Source organism: Lithobates pipiens, unplaced genomic scaffold (assembly GCF_037356315.1).
Source record: "Lithobates pipiens isolate NorthernLeopardFrog02 unplaced genomic scaffold, aLitPip1_a1.2 Scaffold_61, whole genome shotgun sequence".
NCBI classification, from domain to species: Eukaryota; Metazoa; Chordata; class Amphibia; order Anura; family Ranidae; genus Lithobates; species Lithobates pipiens.
The window spans coordinates 1,285,771-1,312,202 of NW_027507883.1; the positions used below are offsets into that span (position 1 = coordinate 1,285,771).

The 26,432-nt window shown below is 48.8% G+C and overlaps 13 pseudogenes; 1 reads left to right on the top strand and 12 right to left on the bottom strand.

Annotated features, from left to right (window-relative positions):
* Positions 1 to 756: 756 nt before the first annotated feature.
* On the bottom strand, positions 757 to 865 carry LOC143958620 (5S ribosomal RNA; annotated as a pseudogene).
* A 963-nt stretch (positions 866 to 1,828) lies between these two features.
* On the bottom strand, positions 1,829 to 1,947 carry LOC143958503 (5S ribosomal RNA; annotated as a pseudogene).
* Positions 1,948 to 2,464: 517 nt separating this feature from the next.
* LOC143958753 (5S ribosomal RNA) lies at positions 2,465 to 2,583 on the bottom strand (annotated as a pseudogene).
* A 779-nt stretch (positions 2,584 to 3,362) lies between these two features.
* Positions 3,363 to 3,481, bottom strand: LOC143958494 (5S ribosomal RNA; annotated as a pseudogene).
* Positions 3,482 to 4,593: 1,112 nt separating this feature from the next.
* Positions 4,594 to 4,711, bottom strand: LOC143958820 (5S ribosomal RNA; annotated as a pseudogene).
* Positions 4,712 to 10,173: 5,462 nt separating this feature from the next.
* On the bottom strand, positions 10,174 to 10,292 carry LOC143958439 (5S ribosomal RNA; annotated as a pseudogene).
* A 108-nt stretch (positions 10,293 to 10,400) lies between these two features.
* Positions 10,401 to 10,517, bottom strand: LOC143958571 (5S ribosomal RNA; annotated as a pseudogene).
* A 107-nt stretch (positions 10,518 to 10,624) lies between these two features.
* On the bottom strand, positions 10,625 to 10,742 carry LOC143958623 (5S ribosomal RNA; annotated as a pseudogene).
* Positions 10,743 to 10,850: 108 nt separating this feature from the next.
* Positions 10,851 to 10,969, bottom strand: LOC143958523 (5S ribosomal RNA; annotated as a pseudogene).
* A 712-nt stretch (positions 10,970 to 11,681) lies between these two features.
* On the top strand, positions 11,682 to 11,800 carry LOC143958367 (5S ribosomal RNA; annotated as a pseudogene).
* Positions 11,801 to 12,033: 233 nt separating this feature from the next.
* On the bottom strand, positions 12,034 to 12,152 carry LOC143958397 (5S ribosomal RNA; annotated as a pseudogene).
* Positions 12,153 to 12,262: 110 nt separating this feature from the next.
* Positions 12,263 to 12,381, bottom strand: LOC143958385 (5S ribosomal RNA; annotated as a pseudogene).
* Positions 12,382 to 12,488: 107 nt separating this feature from the next.
* On the bottom strand, positions 12,489 to 12,607 carry LOC143958664 (5S ribosomal RNA; annotated as a pseudogene).
* Between the last annotated feature and the right edge of the window lie 13,825 nt (positions 12,608 to 26,432).

Sequence of the window (26,432 nt, forward strand, 5' to 3'; positions counted from 1 at the left end):
TGGGTCACGTAGGTCATCTTTTTTTCCCACAAATAGAGCTTTATTTTGAAGGCATTTGATTGCCTCTGCAATTTGTATTTTTTTGCGATATAAACGGAAAAATCTAAAATATTGAAAGAAAATGATATTTTCTGCTTTTTGTTATAAGAAAAATCCAATAAACTCAATTTTATTCATACTTTTAGGTCAAGATTTATTCAGCCACATGTCTTTGGTAATGTAATAAGCGTATATTTATTGGTTTGCGCAAATGTTATAGCGTCTGAAAACAATGGTACATTTTCTGGAATTTACGCATCTTTTAGTTTATGACTGCCTATCTCATTTCTTGAGGTGCTAATATGGCATAGTTGACTTCTTTTTTTCCCTTGTTTCCCAAGGTGACCATCTTGGTGTTTGTCAAGAGGGTTGAGGGTGCCAAAAGTGAGTGCCTATGGCAAGATCACCCTGAAAGCATCTGATACTAAGCAGGGGCGGGCCTGGTTAGTACCTAGATGGGAGACCGCCTGGGAATACCCTCTTGAGAAATGCCAAGATTTTGTGGTACCTTGGGGAACCACAAAAAAAGGCGGTCTCCCATCCAGGCACTAAGCAGGCCCATCTCTGCTTAGCCTTCAAGACCAGATGAGATCGGGTGCTTTCAGAGTGGAGTGGCCATAGGCAATCTCTTCTGGCACCCAAAACCCTCTTGAGAAATGCCAAGAAGGTCATCTTGGGAAACCAGAAATAAAAAACAGGTCAACTCCAAAAAAAAAAAACCTACAGCACCTGGTATTCCCAGACGGTCTCCCATGCAGGTACTAACCAGGCCCGACTCTGCTTATCTTCCAAGATCAGGTGCTTTCAGGGTGATGTGGCTGTAGGCAATCTCTTTGGGCACACTCCACCCTCTTGACAAACGCCAAGATGGTCATCTTGGGAAACAAGGCAAAAAAAAAAAAAAGATGCCTACAGCACATGCTATTCTCAGGCGGTCTCCCATCCAGGTACTGACCAGGGCTGACCCTGTTTAGCCTCCGAGATCAGATGAGATTAGGGCTTTGAGGGTGATGTGGCCTCACGCAATCTCTTTGGGCACCGTCAACCCTCTTGACAAATGCCAAGATGGTCACAAGGGAAAAAAACAAGTCTAACGCAAAAAAAAAAAAAAAAGGAGACTGCAGCTCCTGGTATTCCCAGGCGGTCTCCCCTCCAGATGCTAATCAGGCCCGACCCTGCTTAGCCTCCGAGATAAGACGAGATTTTGAGCTTTCAGGGTGATGAGGCCATAGACAATCTCTTTGGGCACCCTAAACCTCCTTCACAAATGCCAAGATAGTCACCATGGAAAACAAGGAAAAATAAGTCAACGCCAAAAAAAATAAAAATAAAAGAAGCCTATGCTACCTGGTATTCCCAGGCAGTCTCCCATCCAGGTACTAACCAGGTCTGAGCCTGCTTAGCCTCAACCATCTTGACAAATGCCAAGATAATAAACATGGGAAACAAGGGAAAAAAATAAGTCAAGGCCCCCCCCCCCGCAAAAAAAAAAAAAGGAAGCCTACAGCACCTTGTATTCCCAGGCTGTCTCCCATCCAGGTACTAACCAGGCCATACCCTGCCCATAGGCAATCTCTTTGGGCACCCTCATCCCTCTTGACAAATGCAAAGATGGTCACTAGGCCCGACGCTGCTTAGCCTCCGAGATCAGACGAGATTGGGCGCTTTCACAGTGATATGGCTGTAGGTAATCTCTTTGGGTATCCCCAACCCTCTTTGACAAACGCCAAGATGGTCACCTTGAGAAACAAGGGAAAAAAACAAGTCAAACAAACGGCAAAAAAATAAAAAATGACGGCACCTTGTATTCCCAGGCGGTCTTCCACTCAGGTACTAACCAGGCCCAACCCTGCTTAGCTTCTGAGATCAAACGAGATCGGGTGTGTTCAGGGTGTCGTGGCCATAAGCAATACCTTTGGGCACCCTCAACCCTCTTGACAAGCACCAAGATGGTCACCTAGGGAAAGTAGGGAAAAAAACAAGTAAACGCCAAAAAAAAAAAAAGAAGCAAATGGGACTGGTTATTGCCAGGAGGTCTCACATTTGTTACTAACCAGGGCAGACGCTGCTCAGCCTCTGAGATCAGACAAGATCAGGCACTTTCAGGGTGATGTGGCCATATTAAATCTCTTTCGGCACCCTCAACCCTCTTGAGAAACGCCAAGATGGTCACCTTGGGTAACAAGGGAAAAAAAACAAGTCAACAACAAAAAAAAAGAAACCTACAGCACTTGGTATTCCTAGGGGGTCTCCCATTCAGGTTCTAACCAAGCCCGACCCTGCTAAGCCTCCGAGATCAGGCGCTTTCAGGGTCATGTGCCCATAGGCAATCTCTTTCGGCACCCTAAACCCTCTTGACAAACGCCAAGATGGTCACCTTGGGAAACAAGGGAAAAAAAACAAGTCAACAACAAAAAAAAAAAGAAACCTACAGCACTTGGTATTCCTAGGGGGTCTCCCATCCAGGTTCTAACCACACCCAACCCTGCTAAGCATCCGAAATCAGATGAGATCAGTTGCTTTCAGGGAGATGTGGCTGTAGGCAATTGCTTTGGGCACCCTGAACCCTCTTGAAAAAAAAGCCAAAAAAAGAAAAAAAGAGAAGCCTGTGGCACCTGGTATTCCCAGGCAGTCTCTCATCCAGGTACTAACCAGGCCTGACCATGCTTAGCCTCCGAGATTAGTCACTTTCAGGGTGATGTGGCCATAGGCAATTTCTTCGGACACCCTCAACCATCTTGACAAACGTCAATATAGTCACCTTGGGAAACAAGGGAAAAAAACAAGTAAACGCAAAAAAAAATAAGCCTACGGCACCTGGTATTCCCAGGCGGTCTGCCATCCAGGTATTAACCAGGCTTAGCCCCTGCTTAGCCTCCAAGGTGAGACAAGATTGGGCGCTTTCAAGGTGATGTGGCCATAGCCAATCTTTTTGGGTACCGTCAACCCCCATGACAAATGCCAAAATGCACTTTGGGAAACAAGGGAAAAAACAAGTCAACGCCCCAAATGAAAAAAAAAGGAAGCCTACAGCACCTTGTATTCCTAGGTGGTCTCCCATCCAGGTACTTACCAGGCCCGACCCTACCCGTGGACAATCTCTATGGGCACCCTCATCCCTCTTGACAAACACAAAGATGGTCACTAGGCCCGACCATGCTTAGCCTCCGAGATCAGATGAGATTGGGCTCTTTCACGGTGATATGGCTGTAGGCAATCCCTTTGGGTATCCTCAACCCTTTTTGACAAACGCCAAGATGGTCACCTTGAGAAACAAGGGAAAAAAACAAGTCAATGCCAAAAAGAAAAAGAAAAAAAAAAGAAGCCTATAGCACCTGATATTCCCAGGCGGTCTCCCATCCAAGTACTAACCAGGCCCACCACTGCTTAGTCTCCGAGATCAGATGAGATGGTGCGCTTTCAGGGTGATGTGGCCGTAGGCAATCTCTTTGTGCAACTTCAACCCTCTTGACAAATGCCAAGATGGTATCCATGGGTAAAAAGAGAAAAAAAGAAAAGAAACCTACAGCACCTAGTATTCCCAGGCGGTCTCCCATCTGCGTACTAACCCGGCCCGCCCCTACTTCTCCTCGGAGATGCGACGAGATGGGGCGCTTTTAGGGTGATGTGCCCGTAGACAATCTCTTTGGGCACCCTCAACCCTCTTGACAAATGCCAAGATTGTCACCTTGGGAAACGAGGGAAAAAAACAAGTCAACACCAAAAAAATTAAAAAGGTACTAACCAGGCCCGACCCTGCATAACCTCCGAGATCGGACGAGATGGGGTGCTTTCAGGGTTATGTGCTCATAGGCAATTGCTTTGGGCACCCTCAACTCTCTTGACAAACACCAAGATTGTCACCTTGGGAAACAAGAGGAAAAAAACAAGTCAACACCAAAAAAAAAAAAAAAAAATGTTTACGGCACCTGGTATTCCCAGGCAGTCTCCCATCTAGGTACGAATCAGGCCCAAAGCTGCTTAGCCTCCGAGATAAGACGAGATTTGTCTCTTTCAGGGTGATGTGGCCTTAGGCAACCACTTTGCGCATGCTCAACCCTCTTGACAAAATGCCAAGATGGTCACCTTGGGAAACAAGGGAAATAACAAGTCAACGCCAAAAAAAAAAAAAGAAGAAGCCTGTGGCAATGGGTATTCCCAGGCAGTCTCCCATCCAGATACTAACCAGGCCCAACCCTGCTTAGCCTTTGAGATCAGGCGCTTTCAGGGTCATGTGCCCATAGGCAATCTCTTTGGGCAGCCTCAGCCCTCTTGACAAACGCTACGGTGGTCACCTTGGGAAACAAGGGAAAAAAACAAAGTCGATGGCAAAAAAAAAAGAAACCTATGGCACATGGTATTCCTGGGGGTCTCCCATCCAGGTTCTAACCAGGCATGACCCTGCTTAGCCTCTGAGATCAAACAAGATCGGTTGATTTCAGGGTGTCGTGGCCACAAGCAATCTCTTTGGGCACCCTCAACCCTCTTGACAAACGCCAAGATGGTCACCTTGGGAAAAAAAGGAAAAAACAAGTCAACGCCCAAAAAAAAAGAAACCTACGGCACATGGTATTCCTGGGGGTCTCCCACCCAGGTTCTAACCAGGCCCGACCCTGCTAAGCCTCCGAGATCAGACGAGATCGGTTGCTTTAAGGGAGATGTGGCCTTAGGCAATAGCTTTGGGCACCCTGAACTCTCTTGAAAAACGCCAAGATGGTCACCTTGGTAAACAAGGGAAAATAACAAGTCAACGCCAAAAAAAAAAAAGAAGCCTATGCCACCTAGTATTCCCAGGCAGTAGGGATGAGCCGAACACCCCCCGGTTCGGTTCGCACCAGAACTTTCGAACGGACCCCGCGTTCGAAACGAATGTTAGAACCCCATTGAAGTCTATGGGACTCGAACGTTCGAAATGGAAAGTGCTAATTTTAACGGCTAATATGCAAGATACTATCCTAAAAAGGGTTTGGGGACCTGACTCCTGCCTCAGGGGACATGGGTCAATGCAAAAAAAGGTTTTAAAAACGGCCGTTTTGGCGGGAGCACTGATTTTAATGACGATTAAAGTGAAAAAAAAAAGTGAAATATTCCTTTAAATATGGTGCCTGGGGGGTGTCTGTAGTATGCCTGTGAAGTGCCACGTGTTTCCCGTGTTTAGAACAGTCCCTGCACAAAATGACATTACCGTATATACTCGAGTATAGGCCGACCCGAGTATAAGCCGAGGCCCCCAATTTACCCCCAAAAAACTGGGAAACCTATTGACTCGTGTATAAGCCGAGGGTGAGATATGCCTGTCCATCCCTGTGTGTGTCCGTCCATCCCTGTGTGTCCGTCCATCCCTGTGTGTCCGTCCATCCCTGTGTGTGTGTCCATCCATCCATCCCTGTGTGTGTGTCCATCCATCCATCCCTGTGTGTGTGTCCATCCATCCATCCCTGTGTGTGTGTGTGTGCGTCCATCCATCCATCCATCCCTGTGTGTGTGTGTGTGTGTGTCCATCCATCCATCCATCCCTGTGTGTGTGTGTGTGTCCATCCATCCATCCATCCCTGTGTGTGTGTGTGTCCATCCATCCATCCATCCCTGTGTGTGTGTGTGTGTCCATCCATCCATCCCTCCCTGTGTGTGTGTGTGTGTGTGTGTCCATCCATCTGTGTGTGTGTGTGTGTGTGTGTGTGTGTGTGTGTGTGTCCGTGCAGCCTTGTGTGTCCAGCCTACCTGTGTCCCGAGCCTCCGTCCGGTCCCGTCCCGAGCCTCCGTGTCGTCCCGTCCCGAGCCTCCGTGTCGTCCCGTCCCGAGCCTCCGTGTCGTCCCATGCCAGGATCGCCGCTCTTCGTCGGCGCCCTGGCGGCCATTCCCCTGTTCAAAAGCCGCGCCTCCGCCTCCGCCTGTGATAGGCGGAACACTCAATTTCCCAGCAGTCTGTGTTCCGCCTATCACGGACATCGTCTCATCCTCGTCCGTAGTACGAGGATGAGCCGATGTCCGTGATAGGCGGAACACTGACTGCTGGGAAATTGAGTGTTCCGCCTATCACAGGCGGAGGCGGAGGCGCGGCTTTTGAAAGGTAGAATGGCCGCTGTCTGTCTGCTCGACACGCTGTTCGGGCATTCAGACAGCGGTGACTCGAGTATAAGCCGAGGGGGGCACTTTCAGCCTCAAAAAAGAGGCTGAAAATCTCGGCTTATACTCGAGTATATACGGTAAACGGAAATAACACCATTTAAAACTGCTTGCGGTTTTAATGTTATATCTGGTTCCTGCAATATGGTTGAAAATCATTCAGAAAAATGGCATGGGTAGCCCTCCCTGCCCATTACCAGCCTATTTGGGTCTTGTACGCATATTAAGGGGAACCCCGTACCCATATTAAAAAAAGGAAATGCGTGTGGCCCCCAGGCCCTATATACTCAGAACAGCAGTATACAGGCGGTGCAAACAAGACAGGGACTGTGTAGGTTTGTTGTGTTAAGTTGAATCTGTTTGTAATTTTCAACTGGTACATTTTTAAAGTGTAGCTCCAGTCAAAAAAAACTATTTTTAAGCTTTTTGGAAAACATAGGGAAGGGTTATCACCCCTGTATAATTTGTTTTGTCGTCCATCTTTTTTCATCTCACTTGCTGCTGTCTGATGTTTGTAAGTTGGCAATCGCAGGGATCAGGCCAGACTCTGCGAACGCTGCAGTTATGTGTTTAGTGTTTTGTAAGTGACAGTGATTGATCGATACTGCACTTGGGTGGGCTGGGCGGAGGGGCAAAACGCAAGTGCTAGCAGGTATCTGGGCTGATCCCGCTAACAATGCATTTTTTTGGAACCGGTGCCGTACGCGGCTAGACTCCCAAAAAGTCCCACATATGTGGTATCCCCGTACTCAGGAGAAGCAGCAGAATATATTTTGGGGTGCAATTCCACATATGACTATGGCATGTGTGAGCAATATATCATTTAGTGACAACTTTTTGTAAACATTTTTTTTTTGTGTCAATATTCAATCACTTGGGAAAAAAAAAATATTCAATGGGCTCAACATGCCCCTCAGCAATTTCCTTGGGGTGTCTACTTTCCAAAATGGGATCATTTGGGGGGGGGGGTTTGTACTGCCCTGCCATTTTAGCACCTCAAGAAATGAGATAGGCAGTCATAAATTAAAAGCTGTGTAAATTCCAGAAAATGTACTCTAGTTTGTAGACGCTATAACTTTTGCGCAAACCAATAAATATACGCTTATTGACATTTTTTTTACTAAAGACATGTGGCTGAATAAATTTTGCTCTAAATGTATGACTAAAATTGAGTTTATTCGATTTTTCTTATAACAAAAAGTAGAAAATATATTTTTTTCTCTAACTTTTCGGTCTTTTTCCATTTATATCGCAAAAAATAAAAATTGCAGAGGCAATCAAATACCATCAAAAGAAAGCTCTATTTGTGGGAAGAAAAGGACGTAAATTTCGTTTGGGTACAACATTGCATGACCACATAATTACCATTTAAAGCAGTGCAGTGCGAAATTGTAAAAAGACCTCTGGTCCTTAGGCTGACAATTGGTCTGGGGCTGAAGTGGTTAATGAGTTTTATGTAGGTACCCACCATCTGCTAATGCTGCAGGAGCAGAAAAGGGATTCCATCTTGCTTGAAGAGATCATGGCTTGCCATCTTGCTTGAAGAGATCATGGCTTGCCATCTTGCTTGAAGAGATCATGGCTTGCCATCTTGCTTGAAGAGATCATGGCTTGCCATCTTGCTTGATGAGATCATGGCTTGCCATCTTGCTTGAAGATTTAATGGCTTCCCATCTTGCTTGAAGTTTTCATGGCTTCCCATCTTGCTTGAAGATTTCATGGCTTCCCATCTTGCTTGAAGATTTCATGGCTACAGTGGGCTTGGGAGGGGGGTCCTGTTTAAAGCCTAGCTGCAAGAAATGGGCAGCAAAAAATCTATGTTCATTGCACCTGAACACTGCTGTTGATTGGAGCTATATACTTTTTCATTCCTAACTCAGTCTAGAAATATTTTTGGGTCCACAAAATTCAGTGGCTAAACCCAAACAATGAGTTATGATTAAAGCTCATAACTCTGACACTGCTTCTATAGCATGTTAGAAAATTTATTTTATCATCATCCATGATTTTTATGTAGGTACCCACCATCTGCTAATGCTGCAGAAGCAGAAAAGGGATTCCGTCTTGCTTGGAGTGTGCCTGGCTTCCCATCTTGCTTTGTGAGATCATAGCTTCCCATCTTGCTTGAAGATTTCATCGCTTATCAAACAGTCATGAAAAAGAGAAAATTTACAATGGCATTATGCTTACTTATCCAGAGATAATGAAATCTGAGGTTTGGGTTAAAAATACACAATCGAAACCATGGCACGATATACATTTTTTTTTACTGTTAACCTAAAATGCTTACTTCATGGTTAAACCTGGCTTAATTATAAGGTTGAATATAGACAGGCACAGGGAGAACATGCAAACTCCAGGCAGGTAGTGTCATGGTTGGGATTTAAACCAGCAACCGTTCTTACTGCTAGATGAGAGTGCTAACCACTACACCACTGTGCTGCCCAAACCACTGTGCTTCAATATCTCCAGGTCACTTAACCCCTGAATCTCTAACGCTGGCCATGCACATGTCAGTTTTTTTTATTCAGCTAGTGGGTTAAATTTAAAAAACAACACCTGACTGGATTCCTCCATCCACACACTCAATGTGGGTGCTGGAATCCTCTCCACTGTATTATTGAATTCTGACAGCAGGAAGGCTACCTTGCTGTCAAAATATACAGATCATGTACACATGGATCCAAATTCATCTTTAGTTACTCTTACGCCGCGTACACACGATCAAACAAGCGGGTGGAAAAGTCCGGCAAACTCAAGTCCACCGGACAATCCCCCCGTGTGTAGGCTTCTGGCATACTTTTTTGACCCGAAAGTACGGCGGACTTAGAAAGTAGTTTTGCACTCCAATCTTCCCGCTGGACTCGCATTTCGGCGGACAATCCGGCCGCGTGTGTGCCAGTCCGCCGTACTTTTGAAATGAATGGACTTTTCCCGCCCGGAGAAAAGTCCGCTCATTTCGAGCGGGTCTCCAGGTAGGCACCTGGTATGGACTTAAAGGGGAACCCCAACGCTGAAAAAAATCCGCGTGGGGGTCCCCCCCAAGTCCACAACAGACCCTTGTCCGAGCACGCTACCCAGCCAGCCAGGAAAGGAGGGGCGAGCGAGCGCCCCCCCCCCCCTTCCTGAGCCGTACCAGGCCACGTGCCCTCAACATGGGGGGTGCCTTGGGGAAGTGGGGGCCGCGCGGCCCCCCCCACCTTGAAGCACCTTGTCCCCATGTTGATGAGGACAAGGGCTTCTTCCCGACAACCCTGGCCGTTGGTTGTCGGGGTCTGCGGGCGTGGGCTTATCGGAATCCGGGAGCCCCCTTTAATAAGGGGGCCCCTGGATACCGGCCCCCCACCCTATGTGAATGAGTATGGGGTACAATGTACCCTTACCCATTCACCTGTAAAATAAAGTACAAAAAAAAACACAACACACAAGGTAAAATAATTTATTGCACAGCTCCGGGGGTCTTCCATCTTCGGGGGTCTTCTCGCCGCACTCCTCCGCTATCTTCTTGTAGCTCTTTTACTAGCGGAGGAGTCCGGCTTTCTTCCTCGCCGCTGCCCTCTTCTTCCGACTTCAGGGGTCTTGTCCCCCCTCTTCAGTTCTTCTGCTGGGCTACCGCGCCTTCTTATAGCTCTTTTACAGGCGGTGGCCCGGTCTTCTGTCGCCGCTGTCACCGCTGCTGCCGCCGCCGCCTTCTGTTCTGTTCTTCTCTTCTTCTTCTTCTTCTTCTTCAGATGTTGCCTCGTCGAGTCCTCCGCTCACAATGGCTCTGACCGGGCACGCGGCGACTTATATAGGGACATCACCGGATGATGTCCCCGCCTATTATGATGTCACAGTCCCAGCATCCTCTGGGACTGTGACACCATAATGGGCGGGGACATCATCCGGTGATGTCCCTATATAAGTCGCCGCGTGCCCGGTCAGAGCTATAGTGAGCGGAGGACTCGACGAGGCAACATCTGAAGAAGAAGAAGAAGAAGGGTCGTCAAAGTCAACATATTATAAAAAAGCCTACGGCACCTGGTATTCCCAGGCGGTCTCCTATCCAGGTACTAAGCATGCCCAACCCTGCTTAGCATCCGAGATCAGACGAGATCAGGCATATTCCGGGTGATGGGGCCGTAGGCGATCTTGCTGGCCACTCTCAACCCTCTTGACAAATGCCAATATGGTCACCTCGGCAAACAAGCAGAAAAATAAAACAGGTCATCGACGCCAATAACATATTAAAAAAAAGCCTACGGCACCTGGTATTCCCAGGCGGTCTCCCATCCAGGTACTAACCAAGCCCGACTGCTTAGCATCTGAGATCAGACGAGATCAGGTGCATTCAGGGTGATAAGGCCATAGGCAATCTTGCTGGACACTCTCAACCCTCTTGAAAAACGGCAAGATGGTCACCTCAGCAAACAAGCAGAAAAATAAAACAGGTCGTCCACGCCAAAAACATATAAAAAAAAGCCTACGGCACCTGGGGTTCCCAGGCGGTGTGCCATCCAGGTACTAACCAGGCCCGACCCTGCTTAGCATCCAAGATCAGACGAGATCGGGTGCATTCAGGGTGATGTGGAAAAGGCAATCTTGCTGGCCACTCTAGACCCTCTTGACAAACGCCAAGATGGTCACCTCTGCAAACAAGCAGACAAACAGAACAGGTCGTCAACGCCAACAACATACTAAAAAAATGCCTACTGCACCTGGTATTCCCAAGCGGTCTCCCATCCAGGTACTAACCAGGCCTGACCCTGCTTAGCATCCGAGATCAGATGAGATCGGGCGCATTCAGGGTGATGTGGGCGTAGGCAAACTTTCTGGCCACTCTAAACCCTCTTGACAAATGCCAAGATGGTCACTGTTATCTGGGGACTGCTTACCTATGGCTTTCTTGCGGAACCAGGCTCGTCCACCTGACAGGCTTCTATATACATGTGCCCAGAGATCAAGCTCATCTACGAGATAATACCGCCCAGCTGAATTCTGGACGGCTGTTTTTTCTTTTCTTTTCTTTTTTATTTTTTGGTTATAGTTATGGTTCTAAAAGTTACTATGATGCATCTGTTAATTGTTTTTTGATTCACATGTTTCAACCGACTGACTTAAGGTGACATTGGCCCTTTCTCGGTACGCACAAACCAACATCCCTCCACATCATTCACTCTAACATGCAGACACACAAACTATTTAAGGAAAAGGTCATCGGTTTCCACACGCTCTGGGATAAACATCCCATTCCCTCTCAAGCTTGCCAAGGTGACCATTTAGGCATTTGTCAAGAGGGTTGAGAGTGGCCAGCAATATCGCCTACGGCCCCAACACCTGAAATATGCTTGATCTCGTCTGATCTCAGATGCTAAGCAGGGTCGGGCCTGATGGGAGACCGCTTGTGAACACCAGGTGCCGTAGGCTTATTTTTTTAATATGTTGTTGGCGTCAACGACCTGTTTTATTTTTTGGCTTGTTTACCGAGGTGACCATCTTGGCGTTTGTGAAGAGGATTTAGAGTGGCCACAATGTTTGCCTACGGCCACATCACCCTGAATGCGCCTGATCTCGTCTGATCTCGAATGCTAAGCAGCGTTGGGCCTGCTTAGTACCTGGATGGGAGACCGCCTGGGAATACCATGTGCCGTAAGCTATTTTGTATATATATATTATATGTTGGCGTCGACGACCTGTTTTATTTTTCTGCTTGTTTGCCGAGGTGACCATCTTAGCGTTTGTCAAGAGGGTTGAGAGTGGTCAGCAAGATTGCCACATCACCACATCACTGCTCACGCTCAACCCTCTTGACAAAAACCAAGATGGTCACCTCGGCAAACAAGCAGAAAATTAAAACAGGTCGTAGACACCAACAACATATTTAAAAAAAGCCTACAGCACCTGGTATTCCCAGGTGGTCTCCCATCCATGTACTAACCAGTTCCAACCCTGCTTAGCATCCGATATCAGACGAGATCGGGCACATTCAGGGTGTCGTGGCTGTAGGCGATCTTGCCGGTCACTCTCAACCCTCTTGACAAATGCCAAGATGGTCACCTCGGCAAACAAGCAGAAAAATAAAACAGGTCATCGACGCCAACAACATATTAAAAAAAAAAGCCTACGGCACCTATTATTCCCAAGTAGTCTCCCATCAAGGTACTAACCAGGCCCGACCCTGCTTAGCATCCAAGATCAGACGAGATCAGGCACATTCCGGGTGATGTGGCCGTAGGCGATTTTGGTGGCCACTCTCAACCCTCTTGACAAACACCAAGATGGTCAGCTTGGCAAACAAGTAGAAAAATAAAACAAGTCGCCGACGCCAACAAAATATAAAAAAAAGCCTACGGCACCTGGTATTCCCAGGGGGTCTCCCATCCAGGCTCTAACCAGGCCCGACCCTGCTAAGCCTCCGAGATCAGATGAGATTGGTTGCTTTCAGGGAGATGTGGCCGTATTCAATCGCATTGGGCACTCGCAATCCTCTTGAAAAATGCCAAGATGTTAACCTTGGTAAACAAGGGAAAATAACAAGTCAACACCCAAAAAAAAAAAGACTTTGAGTGAGCGGTGGGCGGTGCTTCCGACGTCACTCAAGGAAGTGACGTTGGCACAGCACTTCTCTGTTCTGCCCGCCTGAGAGGATCAGGTAAGGGGCTGCCGCATGGCAGCTTACAAATTCGTTATTATTTATTCAGCGCCTCCGCCGGTACCCCCTCCAAATCCACAGGGTTACTATGGTGGTCGCACTCGGCAGCATACCCCAACCCCCTTCACCCACCCTGCTAAAAAAATTTAAAGAAAAAGTGTTATTATCGGTGGCCGGCAGCATACATCCCCCCCAAAAAGCTTTAAAAAAAGGGTTATTAATAATAACCCTTTTTAAAAAAAAACTCTTGTTTGGGGGGGCAGGTATGGGGGTTAATGCTGCAGACCACCGATAATAACCCTTTTTTTTTTAAATCTTGTTGGGGGGGTTTGCTGCCGACCACCAATAATAACTTATTATCGATGTTTGGCAGCATATCCCCCAAACAAGATTTAAAAAAAAAGGGTTATTATCGGTGGTCGGCAGCATACTCCCCCCAAACAAGATTTACAGGTTGTAGATATGTGCTATTTACAGGTTGCAGATATGTGTGATTTACAGAATGCAGATATGTGCGATTTACAGAATGTGATTTACAGAATGCAGATGTACGATTTACAGCATGCAGATATGTGCGATTTACAGAATGCAGATGTGTGATTTACAGAATGCAGATATGTGCGATTTACAGAATGCGATTTACAGAATGCAGATATCTGCGATTTACATGTTGCAGAATGCAGATATGGGCAATTTATAAGTTGCAGAATGCAGATATGTGAAATTTACAGGTTGCAGAACGCAGTTATGTGCGATTTTTAGAATGCAGATATGTGTGATTTACAGGTTGCAGAGGGTAGATATGTGTGATTTACAGGTTGTAGATATGTGCTATTTACAGGCTGCAGATATGTACGATTTACAGAATGCAGATATGTGCGATTTACAGAATGTGATTTACAGAATGCAGATATGTGCTATTTACAGGTTGTAGATATGTACAATTTACAGGTTGTAGATATGTGCGATTTGTATGTTGTAGATATGTGCAAGTTACAGGTTGTAGATATGTGCAATTTACAGAATGCAGATGTGTGATTTACAGAATGCAGATATGTGTGATTTACAGAATGCGATTTACAGAATGCAGATATGTGTGATTTACATGTTGCAGAATGCAGATATGGGCAATTTACAGGTTGCAGAATGCAGATATGTGCAATTTACAGTTTGCAGAATGCAGTTATGTGCGATTTACAGAATGCAAATATGTGTGATTTACAGGTTGCAGAAGGCAGATATGTGTGATTTACAGGTTGCAGAATGCAAATATGTGCAATTTACAGGTTGTAGAAAAGGTGCCTGATGTGGTTATACACAAGATAGGCATGATTCATCTGCTTTAGTAGAGCCCAGTGTATAATGTGCAGCCTGTTATATGATGTTGATTCACTAAGGGGTGTGGCTTGTGATAAGTGGGGGGGCAAATCTGAGGGGGTGTGGTCTTGCGCCCCCCCATCCTAAAACTTCACCAACCGCCACTGCCCAGGAGGTCTCCCATTTGTTACTAACCAGGTCAGACGCTCCTCAGCCTCCGAGATCAGACAAGATCGAGCACTTTCAGGGTGATGTGGCCATAGGAAATCTCTTTCGGCACCCTCAACCCTCTTGACAAACACCAAGATGGTCACCTTGGGAAACAAAAGACAAAAAACAAGTCAACGCCAAAAAATTAATAAAAAAGAAACCTACGGCACTAGGTATTCCCAGGGGGTCTCCCACCCAGGTTCTAACCAGGGCCGACCCTGCAAAGCCTCCGAGATCAGATGAGATCGGTTGCTTTCAGGGAGATGTGGCCTTAGGCAATCGCTTTGGGCACCCTGAACACTCTTGAAAAACGCCAAGATGGTCACCTTGGTAAACAAGGGAAACAAATTCAACGCCAAAAGAAAAAGAAAAAAAGAAGCCTATGCCACCTGGTATTCCCAGGCAGTCTCCCATCCAAGTACCATCCAGGCCTGACCCTGCTTAGCCTCTGAGATTAGTCAAGATTGGTCGCTTTCAGAGTGATGTGGCCATAGGCAATTTATTTGGACACCCTGAACCATCTTGACAAACGCCAAGATAGTCACCTTGTGAAACAAGGGAAAAAAACAAGTAAATGCAAAAAAAGAAAAGAAGCACAGGGGCCTGGTATTCCCAGGCAGTCTGCCATCCAGGTATTAACCAGGCTCAGCCCCTGCTTAGCCCCCGAGGTGAGACAAGATGGGGCTCTTTCAAGGTGATGTGGCCATAGCCAATCTTTTTGGACATCCTCAACCCCCTTGACAAACACCAAGATTCACCTTGGGAAACAAGGGAAAAAATAAGTCAACGCTCCAAAAAAAATAAAATAAAAAAAAAGGAAACCTACAGCACCTTGTATTGCCAGGCGGTCTCCCATCCAGGTACTTACCAGGCCCGACCCTACTCATAGGCAATCTGTGCCTATCGGTGCCACTTTATCTGTGCCTATCGGTGCCACTTTATCTGTGCCTATTAGTGTCGCCTTAACTATGCCTATCAGTGCCCACCAGTGCCGCCTCATCAGTGCACTTCAATGAAGGAGAAAAATGACCTGTTTGCAAAATTTTATAACAAACTATTAAACATGATTTTTTTATTTTTTTGCATCTTTTTTTGTTTGTTTAGCAAAAAATAAAACTCCCAGCTGTAATTAAATACCACCAAAAGAAAGCTCTATTTGTGGGAAAAAAATGATAAAAGTTCCATTTGGGTACGGTGTTGTATGACCGCGCAATTGTCATTCAAAGTGCATCAGCGCTGAAAGCTGAAAATTGGTCTGGGCAGGAGGGGGGTTTAAGTGCCCAGTAAGCAAGTGGTTAAAGTGGTGCTCAGGCCAAAATTACACTTTTTAAATAAAAATACCCCTATAATACACAAGCTTAATGTATTCAGTAAAGTTGGTCTGTAAACTAAGGTCCGTTTTGTTAGGTTATTACAGCATTTTGAAAGTTTATAAACTAGCAGCAGACTGTGGCCATCTTAAGTGTGGGCATCTGAAGCCAGACCGTATTTCTTCCTGGATTTCAGCCTTGCCGATCTCGCACATGCTCAATGCTGCACAAGCAGTGTAATAAGTTTCAGGTCAGGTTTCCATGGCAATGGCAGTGTTAGAGGAAGTTGCCACCCATATCTATGCAAACCCCTCCTCCCTCCAGGAACCAGTAAATATACTGCATGTACAAGAAATATTATTCAAGAAACACACACACACACTATATATATATATCGTGTTCTGTACATATACACACACACACATATCTACACTCAGCTGATACTTTTTTCTGTACAGCTTTTCATTTAAAAAGAAAAAAAAAATAATTAAAAAAATAATAATGTCAGCAACACAATTCATTTATGCATCTAGACGTATTGAAGACGACTTTATGAAGTTCAAACTGTGCATATTAATTTTGAAAAATTGTGCTTGTGTTTTGCTGTTAGGCCCCTTTCACACGGGATGGATCAGTGATGATCCGCCCCGTGATGATCCGCTTGCTCAGCGGGGATCGCTCTGTTGTCCCCGCTGAGCCGGAGGATAACAGGGCGGTCCCAGTACACTGTGCATGGACCGCCGTGTCAGCTCTCCGCTCTCCTCTATGGGGGATCGTCTGTCCGTGTTCATCCGATCCGCTCTGCAGACGGATAGAAAAATAGGATTTTCCTCCGTCTGCAGAATCGGACAATTGCGGAGGCGGACGATATCGGGTGTTTGCGGATGTTCATCCGCCGACTCCCGCTATCCCATAGGAATGCATGTATGTCCGTACTTCATCCGCAAACGGATGGATGAAATACGCACATAATGTCCGCATGTGTGAATGGGGCCTTAGATGGGATGGTGGGAGTATTTAAAAAAACTGCTTATTTACAACTATTTGCACAAACAACTTTCTCTATGTTACATAGATAATCGGGTTAAAAATAAGAAAATATTCCCCCAGCACATCGCATCACCCCCCTCCCCGTAAAATCGCATCACCCCAGCACATTGCATCACAACGCCCCCAGCACATCGAATCGCATCTCCCCCAACACTTCTCATCGCATCGCCCAAAGCACATTGCATCACCCCGACACATCAAATCGCATCAGAACATTGAATCGCGTCGCCCCCAACAGATCGCATCAAATCGCATCACCCAAGCACATCGCATTGAATCGCCCCAGCACATTGAATCGCATCTCTCCCAGAACATCAAATCGCAACACCCAAGCACATCGCATTGCATCTCCCCCAGAACATTGAATCGCATCACCCCCAGCACTATGCATCACCCCCAACACTTCGAATTGTATCAGTACATCGAATCGCATCACCCCAGCACATCTCATCGCCCCAGCAAATCGAATCGCATCTCCCCCATCACATTTCATCTCCCCCAGCACATTGCATCACCCCCAGCGCATCGAAATGCCCAAAGCACATCGAATCGCATCTCCCCAGAACATCGAATCGCATCTCCCCCAGCACATTGAATCGCCCCCAGCAAATTGCATCGCCCAAAGCACATTGCATCACCCCAACACATCAAATCGCATCAGAAAAACGAATCGCGCCGCCCCCAAAACATCGCATCGAATCACATCACCCAAGCACATCGCATTAAATCGCCCCAGCACATCGAATCGCATCTCCCCCAGAACATCAAATCACATCACCCCAGCACATTGCATCACCCCCAACACTTCGAATTGCATCATCACATCGAATTGCATCGCCCCAGCACATCGCATCGCCCCAGCAAATCGAATCGCATCTCCCAGCACATCGAATCGCATCAGCACATCAAATCGCTTTGCCCCACCACATAGCATCAAAACGCATTGCCCAAGCACATCGCATCGCCCCAGCACATCAAATCGCATCACCCATCGCATCAAATCGCATCACCCAAGCACATCGCATTGAATCGCCCCAGCACATCAAATTGCATCTCACCCAGAACATTGAATCGCATCACCCCAGCACATTGTATCACCACCAACACTTCGAATTGCATCAGCACATCGAATCGCATAGCCCCAGCACATCTCATCGCCCCCAGCACATCACATCTCCCCAGCAAATCGATTCACATCTCCCCCAGCACATTGCATCTCCCCCAGCACATCGAATCGCCCCAGCGCATCAAATCGCTCAAAGCACATTGCATCACCACCAACACATCGAATCACATCAGCACATCAAATCGCTTTGCCCCACCAAATCGCATCGAAACACATCACCCAAGCACATCGCATCGCCCCAGCACATCGAATCGCATCTCCCCAGAACATCGAATCGCATAACCCCCAGCACATTGCATCACCCCAGCACATCGATTCGCCCCCAGCACATCACATTGGCCCCAGCACATCGAATCGCATCTCCCCAGCACATCGCATCACCCAAAGCACATTGCATCACCCCCAAAACATCGAATCGCATCAGCACATCGAATTGCTTCGCCCCAACACATCGAATCCCATCGCCCAATCGCATCGCATCTCCCCAGAACATCGACTCTCCCCAAAGCACATTGCATCACCCGCAACACATCGAATCGCATCGCCCACAGCACATCACATCAAATCACATCGCCCCAGCACATCGCATCGCCCCCAGCATATTACATCACATTGCCCCCAGCACATAGAATCGCATCTCCCCCAGCACATAGAATCGCATCTCCCCCAGCTCATCGAATCGCAACTCCCCCAGCACATTGAATCACCCCCAGCACAACGCATCGCCCAAAGCACATTGCATCGCCCAAAGCACATTGCATCACTCCCAACACATCGAATCGCATCAGCACATCGAATCGCTTCACTCCAACACCTCGAATCCCATTGCCCAATCGCATCACATCTCCCCAGAACATCGAATCGCCCCCAGCACATCACATCGAATTGCATCACCCCAGCACATCGCATCGCCCCCCAGCACTTGGCATCACATCGAATTGCATCTCCCCCAGCACATCGAATCACATCTCCCCCAGCACATCGAATCACATCTCCCCAGCACATCGAATCACCCCCAGCACATCACATCTCCCAAAGTACATTGCATCACCCGCAACACATCGAATCACATCGCCCCCAGCACATCACATCAAATTGCATCGCCCCAGCACATCGCATCGCCCCCAGCACATCGCACCACATTGCTCCCAGCACATAGGATCACATCTCCCACAGCACATCGAATCGCATCACCCTCAGCACATCGAATTGGATCTCCCCCAGCACATCGAATCACATCTCCCACAAACATCGAATCACCCCCAGCACATCGCATCGCCCAAAGCACATTGCATCACCCCCAACACATCGAATTGCATCAGCACATCGAATCGCTTCACCCCAACACCTAGAATCCCATCGCCCAATCGCATCACATATCCCCAGAACTTCAAATCGCCCCCAGCACATCACATCGCATCGCCCCAGCACATCACAGCATATCGCATCACATCGAATCACATCAGCACATCGAATCGCTTCGCCCCAACACATCGAATCCCATCGCCCAATCGCATCTCCCCAGAACATCGAATCTCCCCAAAGCCCATTGCATCACCCACAACACCTTACATCAGAGTCCCACTTTATAGCAGAGTATCGCCCCCTTGCATCAGAGTGTGGCAGAGTGCCCCCTTACACATACACTATATTATCAAAAGTATTGGGACACCTGCCTTTACACACGAACACACACAAACTTTAATGGAATATCAGTCTTCGTCCATAGGGTTCAATATTTAGTTGGCACACTCTTTGCAGTTCTAACAGCTTCAACTATTCTGGGAAGGCTGTCTACAAGGTTTAGGAGTGTGTCTATGGGAATATTTGACCATTCTTCCAATAGTACATTTGTGAGGTCAGGCACTGATGTTGGACGAGAAAGGCCCATCTCGCAGCCTTCACTCTATTTCACCCCAAAGGTATTCTATTGGGTTGAGGTCAGGACTCTGCATTCCAGTCATGTTCCTCCACTCCAAACACGCTCATCCATGTCTTTATGGATCTTGCTTTGTGCACTGGTCCAAATCACTTGGTGGAGGGGGGATTATGGTGTGGTGTTGTTTTTCAGGGGTTGGGCTTGGCCCCTGAATTCCAGTGAAGGCAACACTTAAGGTGTCAGCATACCAAGAAATGTTGGACAATTTCATGCTCTCAACTTTGTGGGAAGTTTGAGGAAGGCCCCTTTCTGTTCCAACATGACTGTGCACCAGTGTACAAAGCATAATCCATAAAAGACATGGATGAGCGAGTTTGGGGTGGAGGAGCTTTACTGGGCTGGACAGATTCTTGACCTCAACCCAATAGAACACCTTTGGGATGAATTAGAGCAGAGAATCCCGAGCCAAGCCTACTCGTCCACATCAGTGCCTGACTTCACAAATGCTCTTCCTGGAAGAATGGTCAAACATTCCCAAAGACACACACCTAAACCTTGTGGTCAGCCTGCCCAGAAGAATTGAAGCTGTTGTAGCTGCAAAAGGGTGGGCCAACTCAATAGTGAATCCTCATTGACCACCAAGGGGAGACGTGCTGCCCATCACTGAGCACCAAGGGGAGACGTGCTGCCCATCATTGACCACCAAGGGGAGACGTGCTGCCCATCATTGACCACCAAGGGGAGACGTTCTGCCCATCATTGACACACCAAAGGGAGACATGCTGCCCATCATTGACCACCAAGGGGAGACATGCTGCCCATCATTGACCACCAAGGGGAGACATGCTGCCCATTGACCACCAATGGGATGAACGTGCCCTGGAGTTAAAGGCTAAATGCATCTTTAAAGAAAAATAAATGTATAAAATTAAGAAATAATGTGTACCCTTCACTTACTTCAGATCGAACAGCAGCCCAGTCATACAGGAGAAGGCCTGGAATGTAATGCAGAGCATTGATAGTGGAAGGCCCTCATGACTGGGGGGGCAGGGTAGGCTGTAGTTAGGCAGATGTTAAAAGGGGTTAGGACAAAAATTTGAGGTACACAGTCATTGGGTCAGGGGAAGGCGTGGTAGGGGGAGTAGGTCAAGTCAGGGCGGAGTCTAAGAGGGTGTAGGCTGTAAGGGGGGTTTCACAGGGTCAGTCAAGAATTAGCCAGGGAAGGAGAATTTACAGTTCAAGGTCAGTGCTGGAAATTTCTTGATGGCTGATGTGGAGGGCATGTTAGGCCGGCTGCGGGCGGCAGCTTTAGTGAATGGGCCCCAGTGGCTTGAACAGCAGCTGGCTGGCATGCTGCAGGGGTCAGGGCAGGTTCACGCTGGTCCTGCCCCACGTACGCAGCGCGCTAGGAGGTCTCACCCTCCTGAGTGTTTGAGCCCCGAAATGACCCCCAGGGTCGGCCGCCGCACTAGGAGCCCCGGCAAACGGGACCCTTCGGCACCCAGGGCTAAGAGGCAAACTCCCTCTACTGCCTCTGGGGCCGGGAGGAATCCTCTTCTTCGGCGGGACCCAGGCAGGTGTAATGACCACCCTGCTGATGCCTGCACTGAGCCCACCAGGAGACGAACAGCGGCTGCTGCTACGCGGGGGGGCCCCCTTCCTGTTGGCAGAGCTCGGCGGGGGAGAGTGTCCTCGGCGGGTGCTGGCCTGGTTACTGAGGCGGCTGCGACCCCCCGGGACAGAAGACATGGAGGCAGACGTGAGGAGTCCCGATCGCCATCTCCGCTGCAGGAGGGGAGAGCGGCGAATGTCTCTGGAGGAGAGAGGCAGAGCGCACAGCGTGGGAGGAGCAGAGCGTGCGGCCGTGCGTCGGCGGCTGAGGAGGATGACGTCATCGGCATGCGCCCGGCGGGGAGAGACGGTCCGAGCGCTTTCCAGTCCACAGCACAGAGAGGAGGAGACGATCGCTCTGAAGGGGAGCTCAGCGCGTCCGAAGATGAGGAGCTCCGTCAGGCATCGGTTGTGGCTGGGGAAGCTGAACGTCAGGAGGCTGGAACGGCGGCTGGATGGAGTCTTGTTCCGGGGCAGCCTGGTAAGTGTTCTTTGTCTGTTCCTGTGTTGTCTATGTATCCCCCTTCTGTTGTGCCTGTGTCTGATGTGCCCCCTGCTGTATCGGTGTCTGTCCCCCCTCCTCCGTTGCCCGCCCCTCCCCTTCCAGTGTTGGTTCCTTGCACTACTGAGTCCCAGCTGGGACAGGTGGGGGGAGGTAATGCGGTAAGTGGGGAGGGCTGGGGGGGGGGGGTGCAGCTATGCCTATGGTGGAGCGCATGCTACACACTTGGTTGGCGGGCTGCAAGGAGTTGCTGGCTGGCGGGTCTGGCCGCGCTCCTGCCCCAGGGGTTTCGCCAGTGAGTGCTTGGATGTCGGCGGGGGACAGTGGACAGCTCGCCGCGGGAAGCTCGCTGGATGGATCCAGTGGTCAGACGATGACGACAGTGGAGGCGGTTGCGGGACCAAGTGCAGCGCAGGCTACGGTGGATCCCAAGCCTACGGAAGGAACGGCGGATGGGATTCGAATGGCGGACGCTGCCAGAGGGGAGGTTTATGTGTGCTTCGAGGGACCCCTCGGAGCACACTTGAAACCGGAGGTGAAGGAACGCATCTGGAGAGGGGACTACGTGGAGATCTTCGCGTTGTTGCCGCTGGAAAAATGTAATCTTGACAAGGTTAGGCCGGACGACAGTAAAAAGGAGGATGAAGAAAGGCGCCGGTATCGCTTGATTCCCAGAACTTTCAACAACTGGCTACAGGCTTTCACCATTTACGCTAGCGTGATTGGTGAAAAATCGCCGGAGTGCTGTTCCCCCCCTTTTTGCTACCTGGACTCCATTAGTGAGGCTCAGCGGGTTTATGGGGGCGTAGCGTGGCTGCTCTACGATGAACAATTTCGGCAACGGAAGGCGGTGCGGCCTTCGCTGCGCTGGGATCACAAGGATATAGGGTTGTGGATGAAGCTGATGACGCAAGCGAGAGTGGCACCGCAACCCTTTCCTGGGGGGGCCGAGGGTGCTAGTGCCTCCTCAACATCGGCCGCAAATCGGAAGGGGTATTGCTGGCGTTTCAACGACAGCTCTTGCAAGTTCGGGGTGTCGTGCCGTTTCTGGCATGAGTGTTCCGGATGTGGCGGTGCCCACCCTTTGTCCAAGTGTTTTAAACACGGAAAAGGTAAGGCACCTGAGGTTGGAAAAAGGGAAAACCCCGGTGAGGGTGGAAAACATGGTTCCCTTCCTCAATAGATATCCCGATAGAGCCGCGGCGCGTTTTCTTTTCCAAGGTTTTTTCCGAAGGTTTTGAGATTCCCTGTACTTTATCCACGGTGCCTTCCCAGAGCGAAAATTTGCGATCGGCTAGAGTCCATTCGGTGGTGGTTTCTGACAAATTGGAAAAGGAGGTGGCCCTTGGGCGGATGGCTGGGCCTTTTTCTTCCCCCCCGGTTGAGAATTTGGTGGTGTCACCGCTTGGGGTGGTTCCCAAGAAAGAGCACAACAAATTTCGTCTTATTCACCATCTGTCTCATCCGCGGGGTGGTTCGGTCAATGATGCCATTGATCCTCAGTTGTGTGGGGTTTCGTACGCATCATTTGATGATGCCATCAAATGGGTGCGGGCCTTTGGGCAAGGAGCCTTGATGGCGAAAACTGACATCGAATCGGCTTTTTGCCTACTACCGGTTCACCCGGAGAGTTTTCGTTTCCTCGGGTGCGTTTGGGAAGGGCGGTATTTTGTAGATCGCTGTTTACCCATGGGCTGCGCTATCTCCTGTGCATTCTTTGAAACTTTTAGCTCCTTTTTGGAGTGGGTTGTCCGTGACGTCTCCGGGTGGCAATCTGTAGTGCATTACTTGGACGACTTTCTGGTAGTGGGTCCCCCTGGGACTCGGATATGCCAGATCCTGCTGTCTACTTTGCAGCATCTGTTCCAAAAATTCGGGGTGCCGTTGGCGCCTGAGAAGACGGAGGGCCCGTCAGAGGAGCTGAAATTTTTGTGTATCACGATTGATACACGGAAGATGGAATGTAGGCTGCCCGTGGATAAATTGGCGGATCTTCGCAGAGAGGTGGAGCTTGCGTGCGATTGTAAAAAATTGCAGTTGAGGGCTCTGCAGTCTCTTTTTGGCAAGCTGAATTTTGCTTGTCGCATTATGCCCATGGGGAGGGTTTTTTGCAGGCGGTTGGCGGCGGCCACCGCTGGGGTGACTTCTCCACATCATTACATTAGGCTGCTTCGGTCGCATCGGGAGGACTTACGGGTGTGGAAGTCTTTCCTTGATCATTATAACGGGAGATCTCTGTGGATGGACGCGGCGGTTTCCAGCTTTGATTTGGATCTTTATACCGATGCGGCTGGGTCTGTCGGATATGCTGCCTATTTGGGTGGGAGGTGGAGTGCAGGGTGTTGGCCGGCTGAATGGAGAGATTCGGCCTTCATTCGCAATTTGATTTTGCTGGAACTGTTCCCCATAGTTCTAGCGGTGGCCATTTGGGGTCAGGACTTTCGGAACAAACGCGTGCGGTTACATTGCGATAATCTGGGAGCAGTGCAAGCGATCAACTCGGTGAGTTCTTCATCTCCGCCTGTGGTGTGCTTGCTGCGGCATTTGGTGCTGCAGTGTTTGAGTTTGAATTTATTTGTGTATGCGGTACATTTACCAGGGGTGGCTAATACGGTGGCGGATGCTCTTTCTCGTCAACAGTGGGACAAATTCCGTCAGTTGGCGCCAGAGGCGGAGCGGTTTGGAATTCCCTGCCTGGATTATTTGTGGAAGATCGTTTCTCCACCGTGACTGGTTTAATTCGCAGGTCAGTTTGTTCCAGCACTTGGGCAGCTTATGAGCGGGTTTGGGAGGAATGGCTAAGGCTGGTGAGTTCGGTAGGTGAGGTTGTGAGTAGTGAGGATAAGTTACATGTGTTACTCTATTTTATCGGAAAGAACTTTGAAGAAGGGGTTTCGATCGCGTCCTTGAATAGGAAAATGGCGGGGCTGGCTTTCTTTTTCCAGCTTTACGGGTTGGGGGATCTGACAAAATCTTTCTTGGTGCGCAAGGCTTTGAGGGGTTATAGAAAAGGGCAGCAGTTGCCCGATTCTAGACGCCCGGTGTCTTTTGACATTTTGGGAATGCTTTTGGACAAATTACCAGGGGTCTGTTCGTCGCCTTTGGAAGCGATCTTGTTCAAGACGGCTTTTGTTTTGGCCTTTTTTGGGGCGATGAGAATAGGGGAGTTGGTGAGCCCCTCGACTAAAGTCGCCGGGGGTTTAGGAGTCGATGACGTTAGGTTACAAGGGGAAAGGTTGTACTTGCGTATAAGGAGATCTAAAACTGATCAGGCGGGCCGCGGAGTTACCATGGTGCTCGGTCGGGTGGGTTCATCCCCGGCTTGCCCAGTAGCGACCGTGGCCCGTTGGTTAGGGTTGCGGACGGCTGGCCCGGGCCCGTTGTTGACTCACGCTGACGGTTCTGCATTGTCCCGTTTTCAATTTGTGGCGGTTTTTCGGAAATGTCTGCGGGCGGGTGGTTTGGATCCTGGGGCTTATGCCTCTCATTCATTTCGTATTGGGGCAGCCACTGAGGCGGCCAGGTGGGGTTTAGACGACCGAATCTTACAGCGGATTGGTCGTTGGGAATCCCGGCGTTTTCGTTTGTATGTGCGTCCACATCTCCTGTGATGAGACCTGCATCGTGTTTACCTGGGTGTGTTGTTGGTGGTCGTGTTGTGTTATGTACTGTGTTGCCACATGTTGGTGGGTGTTTGTCTAAGTGTTGTTTGTTTTTACTGTATTTTGTCTTTCAGAGAGCGAGTGTTTGGTGTGGATTATCGGACACTCCTATGTGTTTTGGGGTGCAAAGCGGGCTGCGGTTCGCCCGGACGGCCGCCAACTCGGTTTCCCTAGAAGGTTGGCAAGAGTGCGCTGGATTGGAGTCCCGGGGATGGTGTGGTCGAGGGTGTTGCCAGAGGTTCACCGCTATGCCAGATTGGACCGGCCTCCTGATGTTTTAGTGGTGCACGCTGGGGGGAATGATCTAGGACTCCGTCCTGCTAGGGAATTGATCAGGGACATAAAGTTTGATTTTTTGCGTTTACGCTCCTTTTTTCCACAGACTCTTCTGGTTTGGTCCGACATTGTGGGTAGGGCCTCCTGGCGTCTAGCAAGATCGGTGGAGAGGCTGAATAAGGCTCGGATCAAGCTCAATAAGGAGGTGGCTAGATTTTTTGTGCGGAATGGTGGCCTTGCTGTTCGCCATTCCGAATTGGAAGGGGATAACTGGCTCTACCTGAGGGGTGACGGGGTTCACTTGAATGTTCACTTGAACTAATGCTAGATGAGGGTCTAGTATGGATATTAAAGTGGAACATCGGAGCTTACAAAAAAAAAAAATTGGTGGGTTCCCCTTTAATACCTGACCCTCATCTAGTATTATGGTCTGATTATTAAAGGGCACTCCATTGCAAAAATTAAAAGCATCGTGGGTATCTTCAACTTTAATGCCAGGGACCCCCATATACTACCTAATAAAAATTTGAACCCCCTGATTGCCCCTAGTTAACCCTTTCACCAGTGATCACCGTGTAAGTGTTACGGGTGACTCTGGTTAGTTTGCTTTTTATAGCATCAGGGCACCCACCATTTATTACCCAATAAAGGTTTAACCCCCTGATCGCGGGTGATATCAATTAGGTTTTAGGG